The sequence below is a fragment of the Camelus ferus genome, chromosome X (genome assembly GCF_009834535.1).
Source record: "Camelus ferus isolate YT-003-E chromosome X, BCGSAC_Cfer_1.0, whole genome shotgun sequence".
Taxonomy (NCBI): Eukaryota; Metazoa; Chordata; class Mammalia; order Artiodactyla; family Camelidae; genus Camelus; species Camelus ferus.
In genome coordinates, this window is record NC_045732.1 from 69,679,786 (window position 1) to 69,688,093 (window position 8,308).

The window sequence follows — 8,308 nt, forward strand, 5'->3', positions numbered from 1 at the left end:
GATAGAAAGCCTAGCTTTTTCCTTTTTGACTCCAGAGTTCTCCCAAGGCAGCCTACTGCATTGGTGGGAATTTCTACTAATTAGAAAGTTCTTTCTAAAATATGAAAGGATTTACAGTTGACCCTTGAATGATGCAGGGGTTAGAGATGCTGACCCCCATTCAGTCAAAAATCTGATATAACTTCATAATCAGCCCTCCATATCTGCAGTTCTGTATCCTCGGATTCAAACAACTGTGGATCGTTTAGTACTATTGTATTTATTGAAAAAAAGTCCACATATAAGTGGACCCATGCAGTTCAAACCCTATGTTTTTCAAGGATGAACTGTATATATCCAGATGTTATCATTAGAGCTGGCTTCATGAGCTTGAGACCTGTCCATACGGCCTCATGCTCAGAAGGGCTGCATACTCTGATGCGACCATCTTAAAATTCTTTAATTTTGAACAAAGAGCCCTGCATTTTTATTTTGCACTAGGCCATACAAATTAGGCCAATCCTGTTTACAGTTGTTATTCTGGGCAACAGGATGATGGGTGATCATTATTTTGTTTTCTACATCTACATGTATTTTCTGAAAATTTTACAATAAACATTTTTTAACCTTTATGATAGAAAAATAAAGATTATTTCTTACTTACACACATAAAAAAAGAAAAAGAAAGATCTTTCTTAGGATAAATAAAATGCTACTTCCTTGCAACTTTGGGACAATACAAAACATATGGTCTAGTCATATGATGAGTCTTCAAATATTGTAATTACAGTTATCCAGTATCCCTTTGTTTATTCTTCTCTTCTTCTGGCTTAAAATATACCTAGTTCTTTCACCTGTTTGTTGTATGAGATTGTTTGGGCTTCTTATTACTTCTTCTACCATTCTCTTAACATACCTATTTGTCAAAGCCTCTTACAAAATGTGTCATTCAAACCTGAACACCAGAGAAGATCTGAAAAAATGCAGGGTTTTTAAAAATATTGTGGGCTCCATGATTCTATTAATGCAGTCAAAAATCATACTAGCTTTTTTAGTCGCTACATCATATTATCATTACTAAGCATGTGATTAACTAACCTACTTTGATCTTTTCTACAAATATAAGCACTAATCTAGGTATTCTCTGTTCTGTACAGCTGATTAAAAAAAAACACCTAAATGCAGTTTACTCAGGCTTGACTTCTAAAACTATGAAAGCCTGGAGATTTTAATTTAACTCATCTGGGATAGGGCCTGGGTATTCTATGTTTTTCTTTAACTTTGTATTATAAAATTTTTCAAAAAATGGAATAATATACTAAAACTTCTATGTGCCCTAACTTCAATGACTATCAACATTCTGTCAATCATCTGTCATTTATCCCTCTTAGAGTATTTTAAAGTAAATCCCAGACACTGCATCATTTTACCCATAAATACTCTAGTGTCATTTAGTTTTGTTTTTTTTTAAGGTTCTCAATTGAATCTAACCTGCAGCCTGTGTTGAGAAAACTGATCTATGGTATTAATTGTCCCTTTCAATTTTCAGACACCTGCAAATTTGATAAACATTTCTTTTTATATTAGGTTGATGATAACGATGAACAAGTAGGACCAAGGGCTGAGTGTTGGAGGAAGGGACACTATAAAACAGCCAAAGCTTGAAGATAGTACTCATTATCGACGTGCTGGTTTAGTACGCTTTCGTTTGACAAGTGGCTCTTTCTGCTTGTAAACGAGATTGAGGGCACTGTGTAAGGCAACACTGCTCAAGCTGCAGAAGAGTGACTAAAATGAGCTTCTTAATGACAAACAAGATTTAATTTCCACTCTAAGTAAAATGTGCGATTATAGATGTCGGCCATAGGAATGATTGCTGGAACTTTATAGTGGATTCTGTATCTTGTTCTAAGTTGCCATGTTTACAAAGTCAAACAAGTATACCTTTACTGAATTTTTTATAATCTCAAGTTCATTAAATGTTAATGAACAAACTAATTAGTAAACTGCCAACACACTTAGTAGTACGTTCAAACAGGAGAAAGTAGTGTTCTCAGTAGAGGTTGTAGGTTTTCCTGAGTCTGTTGCTTTTCCTACGAGATCTACATCCTTAAAACAAGACTGTGAATGCTTATTATACAATAATCCAATAGCCACTGTTGACATTTTGAAAGCTGCCAATTTTACACTTAAGAGCTTTGGAAAAAGTGAATAAAAATAATTCTTCTTTTGTCCTGTTTTCCCTCTCCCTGCATCCTTTTAAAGACATTTGCTTGAAAAGCAGATATATGTAAGCACTCATTCCCTTTCCTAACTGTAATCTTTACTCATTAAAGGATTTAGAATTTTTTAAGGAAAGTAATTGATGCCATAAATGTCATAAATGGGGGGAAAAAGAATGCACGCATTATCAATATCAAACCCAGCTATACTTCTAAAGATTAAAATATAGGGAAATATACAGCACCTTAATATACTTCAAGACTTATGCATCAATGCACACAAAAAAATAGCCCTCAGACAATTAAAGAAAATACAACATCTAAATTCCTAGGTGCAGAGCAAAAAGCAAGTGTGGCAGTAAATGAATAAACTCATATATAGTACAGTACTTAAAAAACATTAATTAGAAGAACTAAAGGTGGCCATGATTTTGGTTAGTTTAAAACAAGAGGACGACTAATATAATGATAAAAATCAACAAATATGATGTTACCTTGTTTTAAAACTTCACTTTTTTATACTGGAGTAAGAGAGAAAAAAACAAGACCACGTAGGTTGAAGGTGAAAGCGCAGTGGAGACAAAAACAACAAAGGTTTAATTCTCAGGTCCCTTTAATTTCTATCTCCAGTTTTCCTCGTCTATAGATGAGGACATTGCTCTTCAACAACATTTCCAGTTGCTAAGGGCACTATATACTGAGTGTCATATTTTCAACCACAAATAAATGAATCTGGAGCACCTGCTGTGTCCCAACAAGTGCCATCTTTTGCTTTTGCACTATCATGCTATTCCTCCCACTTAGAATGTCCTCCCCACTTCTCTTTACCAGACCGCATCCCAGATATTGCTTGTGCTCAGAGATGGCTGATTTAATTAAAAACCATCCAAATGGGGTTTTGGCAAGTTGCTCCACAGATGTCACACTGGAATTCTGCCACCAGAATACCACCTATTGTTATTAATCACTGCTTTTAAAAAATCTTTGTATTATTTAACAGGACATCAGATAAGCATACTTTACACCGAAGTAAAGCTAGCCCTGAAAAATTGCTTTGGAAGTTTTAAATAACCCTCATGCATGACTATAAGCCACCCAAACTAGGCTGATATTGACTACCCTAGTAACTACATACTTGCTTGCTTACTTGTTAACTATTTGTCTGTGCCACCAGATTATAAAGTCTGTGAGGGAGAAACTATTTCTGTTTTATTCACCACTGTATACGCAACACCCAGGGCAGTAGCCAGCTACCACCTCATTTCTCTGCTTCCCTTCACAGCGAAATTCCTGAAAAGAATTACGTATATTTACTCTGCTCCCAAGTATCTGCTTGGATCATAGACTCTAGTCCCTCTGGTCTCTGTTCATAGGTCACCTTAAAGAGGTATTCCTAGATCAAATTTATGTAAAAGACTAACCCCTCCTCTCCCTTATCACTGTATCTTAAGTTATTTTTCTTCATATCACTTACCACCACCAGCCAAATATTATTTGCTTATTTGCCTCTCTCAACTAGAATGTTAGCCCCACAAGAATAGGGATTTTGTTTCACTCACTGCTATTAACTCCAGCACCTAAAACAGTGCTTGGTTTTTAGAAGGCACTGTTGGTTGTTATCTGTTGAATGAATGTATCTTGTACATTACTCTTACCTTTTCTGCTCATATAGCAGCAGCAAAAGGTGGAAAAGCCGGCAAATTTTCTAATGTAAAGATAATATAAAATCCATACTTTTTCCACAACTGTCCACCAGAAGCATGGGCTTTCACCAGCTGGATCATTAGTTCTTCTTCAAGTGTGACGTTTTTTAAAAATAAAACTAATATAACTAAAGTTACATATACTCTTCAATACCACTCAGTAGGACAAGTGATGCTTATATCTGAAGAAGAACTATTTGAGGGCTTTTAGGTTTTGAGCAATTGTAGATCAAAAAGAAATGCTGTTCTACTATTTTATTCTAATTCTTATACATTATTCTGATTAAAAACCATAAATGCATAATCATCATCATACCAAAACTCTTGAGTGATTAACTAGTGTTTTGATTTTGCAGTGATATCATTGCATGTTGTATATACTCAATGTTACTACTCCAAGTCAATTTCTATATACAACATGGGAAAAGTAATTACTAGGGAAAATGGTACAAATATAGATCCTCATTTGGTCTTCTGGTACAGAAAATGGCACTTAACATCTTATTCCTTCATTAACAGATAAATGAATATGTTTATATAGTTGCTCACAGGTTTCAAAACTCATTTGACTCACATAACAGTGCCATGAGATAGGAAAGATAAGTTTTGTTCCCACTTTACAGATGACAAAACAAAGCCTTTATAAAGCAATTACCACTGAATAGAGACAGAAATATTAAGGAATCAGGGAAGATAAAGGAGGAAGGTTAATGAGGTATGTGGAATTGCTGGACTCAGTGGTGTATTAATGCACTTGTGGATTTTGGCTTGTTGATTTATTTTTTTAAAAATCTCATAGGGTAACCCTCAGGGAAGGCAAAACACACTGTGCTCAGTTCCATCCCTGATACATTTTGATCTAGGTGAAATCAAATAAAAAATTACCTTTAAAGATCTCTTTGAATGATAAAGAACAGCTCTGTAGGTTTTGAAAAATGAAGGATGGCCAGTGTCATCACTTTTTAGTCTTTTTTTCATTAGAATGAAATCTACTTGACAGCAAATATTAATTTTCTACTTACATTACAAATCTCCAATATCTTAACCAAAAAAAAAAAATAAGAAATCAACCTCTTTGCACACAATCCACATTATTATAACTTTAACTCAACTCTTGAGGATTGAGGATTCATGACCCTAAGGTGAACTGGAGTGGTGGTTTCCAGCCTATGCTTAAGGAAGACCCCAGCAGCAAGCAGGGGAGGGGGAAGGGAGAAAGAGCAGTGTATCAGCAGGTATTTGAAAAAAAGGCCCGAGGCTTATAGGTAAGCAGTCAATAATCCTTCCATTATTACCAAGAAACAGTGGTGACACTGACCATCCTTCATATTGCAAAAACTCCTACATAGCTGTCCTTTATAATTCTAAGAGATCTTTAAAAGTAATCTTTTACTTGATTTCACATGACTCAAACTGTTCCAGGGAGGGAGGAAAGGAGAGGAGCACACAGTGTGATTTGCCCTTCCTAGGGGTTGCCCTATAGGATTTTCTCTTTAATAAGCCAAAATGGTATTTATTAATTCACAGTGGGGGGTGTGTGTGAAAGGGTTGATATTTCCTTATGTAAAATGAAATGTCAAGGCCACCATTTGGGCACCCGGGTCCCAGTAATGAGGTACCTGGGAGGCCAAAATTTTACCAGATATTTCCTTTGTGAGCATAGAATGCAATGATATTTTGCTAAGAAAAACTTGAGAACATTTTCAGAGTTGGGTTCTTGAGCTTGGGGTGGGGAAAAAGGAGAGAAAAGCCTTGTATTTTTGAGTGATGATCATTAAGAACTTTTTTGAAAGGCTACCTCAATTTTTTTTATGTGTATGTTTAATTATGACAAATCACTTACACAGTGATTTATTAAGTTTATATAAATATCATAAAACATTTTGAAAGGGAAAGCTCGTTTCAAATGTTACCATGTTCTAGTAATTATAGATGATTCAATTTCAAAGTATGGTGCCAAGATGAAAGAAAAGATAAGGAAACATCGTCTATTTTCATGTTTTTTATCTTAGTCTTGTTCTACATCACAAAAAAACCGGTATCTACTAAGGGAGACTGTCAAGTCCAACACACAAGAACCTGCTTACACTATTCAGATATGGAAAATTCAAGAGTAAAATACTCTGAATAAACTATCTACATTAAAGCTTCTTGATTGGCAGATCTTCCTAAATCCCATACACTAGAGTACTTAATAGAAGGTAGCCCCATTATTTCACTCATGTAGTAGCTCCCATCTGCCAAGTAAATTGTTGATTTGTGCTTAATAAGCCAAATATGCATAAATTATTTTTAATTACATAAAGCCAGGTGCTAGATTTAGGTGCCAGAGAAAAGTCATCATCCTTATTATTCCTTCTTTAACCATCTTAGGGTTCTCTGTTGCTCCAATTCCATTATTAGAATTAAAAAAAATTAAGTCAACCAACTTCACCAAATCCACAGCTATTGCTGTTGCTGATTGCCAATTACCACATGGCCAAAAAATGAAATCTTAAAGAAAGTACAACTATTAACATTTCTAGATGGTCATTATCTTTTCTTCATCAAAAAAATGTATAAATGAATCTTTTAAAGGGGTAGCACATAACACTGGATTTTAGCAAACAAAATGGAAACGACAAGCTTATGCTGGCACACAGTCAAACTCCCGTGAGAGCTAATCCAAATGTGGATTTGTGGTGAAAGCACAGGAAAGCTCTTGGCTTCAGAATTTTAAGTAAGAATACAGTAATTGAGCAGCCATAAAAATAAGACCACACTTTTGCTCTGGACCAAAAAGAATCAAACAAACCTTAAAAACATCTCTTTGCTCCATTCTGATCCATTTCGTTTAATTTACATGAAATATAGTGGCAGCTCTCACTGGTAATTTCAAGCATCTCGACAATACCACAGGTAAAACAAACATGCGGCGATACGAACTGACCACAAAGATGAGCTATGGCTATTCTCAACATACATGTATGGTAGAAATCCTGGTTTATTCCTTCAGACAAATCCTCTCTTATTCTAGAGATATGGGGCTAGAGTAAATGTGAGTGGGTGAGAGAGAGATAAGAAACTGGTGTAACTGATCCATGCTTTAAGAAAGGATGTCAAATGAAAAACCACACACAGAAAACAAGGAGTGATTATTTAAAGGGACTGTGCAACAAGTAAAAAACAATATAAATACTACATAACAGTGATTTGAGTCTCAAAAATCTAATTTACCTATTACTTTCAGGAACACAGCTGTACAAAGTGAAATATACTTCTTTGGTAAATGTGGACAGAACACCAGAAAATTCTGGTCACGTAAAATTATGGGGAACCAAAATATTATGCTATAACACTGGGCTGTAAAATCTATTTTAATATATTCTGATCTGTTTTGAGTGGACTCAAGTGGGTAAATTACATCACTGGGTAATTATGAACATTGAATCTCAATTTTTAATCTGCAAAATACACACATCTATTAAATGGAACGACTCCTCTGCAAAATAACACATAATTTTTGAACATCAGAAAATGACAAAATGTCAAGTTTAATGAGGCAATTTTTGCTGCCATATTTTCAAGAGGTCCTTTTTAGAAGCTGGATAGGATGAACATGTCTTGCAAGAACTGAAAAACAATGTCCCATAGAACCTCAGAATTTTCTCCACGCAGGGGATGTCGAAAAGAAGGAAATAACAGCACATGTTCATCACCATCCTAACAACACACATGGATTTGGCACTTACTATCTTTTGTCCTCTCAACTCTGAGTTAGACACCATTTAACAGAAGAGAAAAAGCAATGTTATCTCCTCCATGAATCTTTAACCAATCCTTTAGTTATTTGGTTCTAATTGCAACTTGCCTGGTTTAGTCGTTCCTGGTTATAATTTGCCGGGTTTACTGGTTACTTCCCCTAAACCTGACCCTCTGCCACTTATCCAGATTATGAGTCTTTAGGGGGTGGGTATAGCTCAAGTGGTAGAATGTATGCTTAGCATGCATGAGGTCCTGGGTTCAATCCCCATTACCTCCTCCAAGAACAATTAAGTAAACCTAATTACCATTCCCACCTCCCCGCCAAAAAAAAAAAAAAAACCCCACCAGATTATGAGCCCTTCAAAGGCAGAAAACTGAATCTTAATTACCTTTGTACCCTAGGATTCCACATGACACATAGCAGGTACATAGGGCTGAATACATGGAATAATTTGTCTAACATCAATCATTCAACAAGAGATTAGGATGGGTCTAAAATGCAGAATTTTGGATTCTTCCTGTTATATCTCGCTGCTGAATTAAGCCTGGTTCATAACTTAAAGGCCACAATACCAAACCAGAAATTGTCATGAAAAAGAGCTCTGGCCTCCCCAAGGACCAAAAGTTTGAATGCCCCTGCCGAAGACGACTGGACTCAAA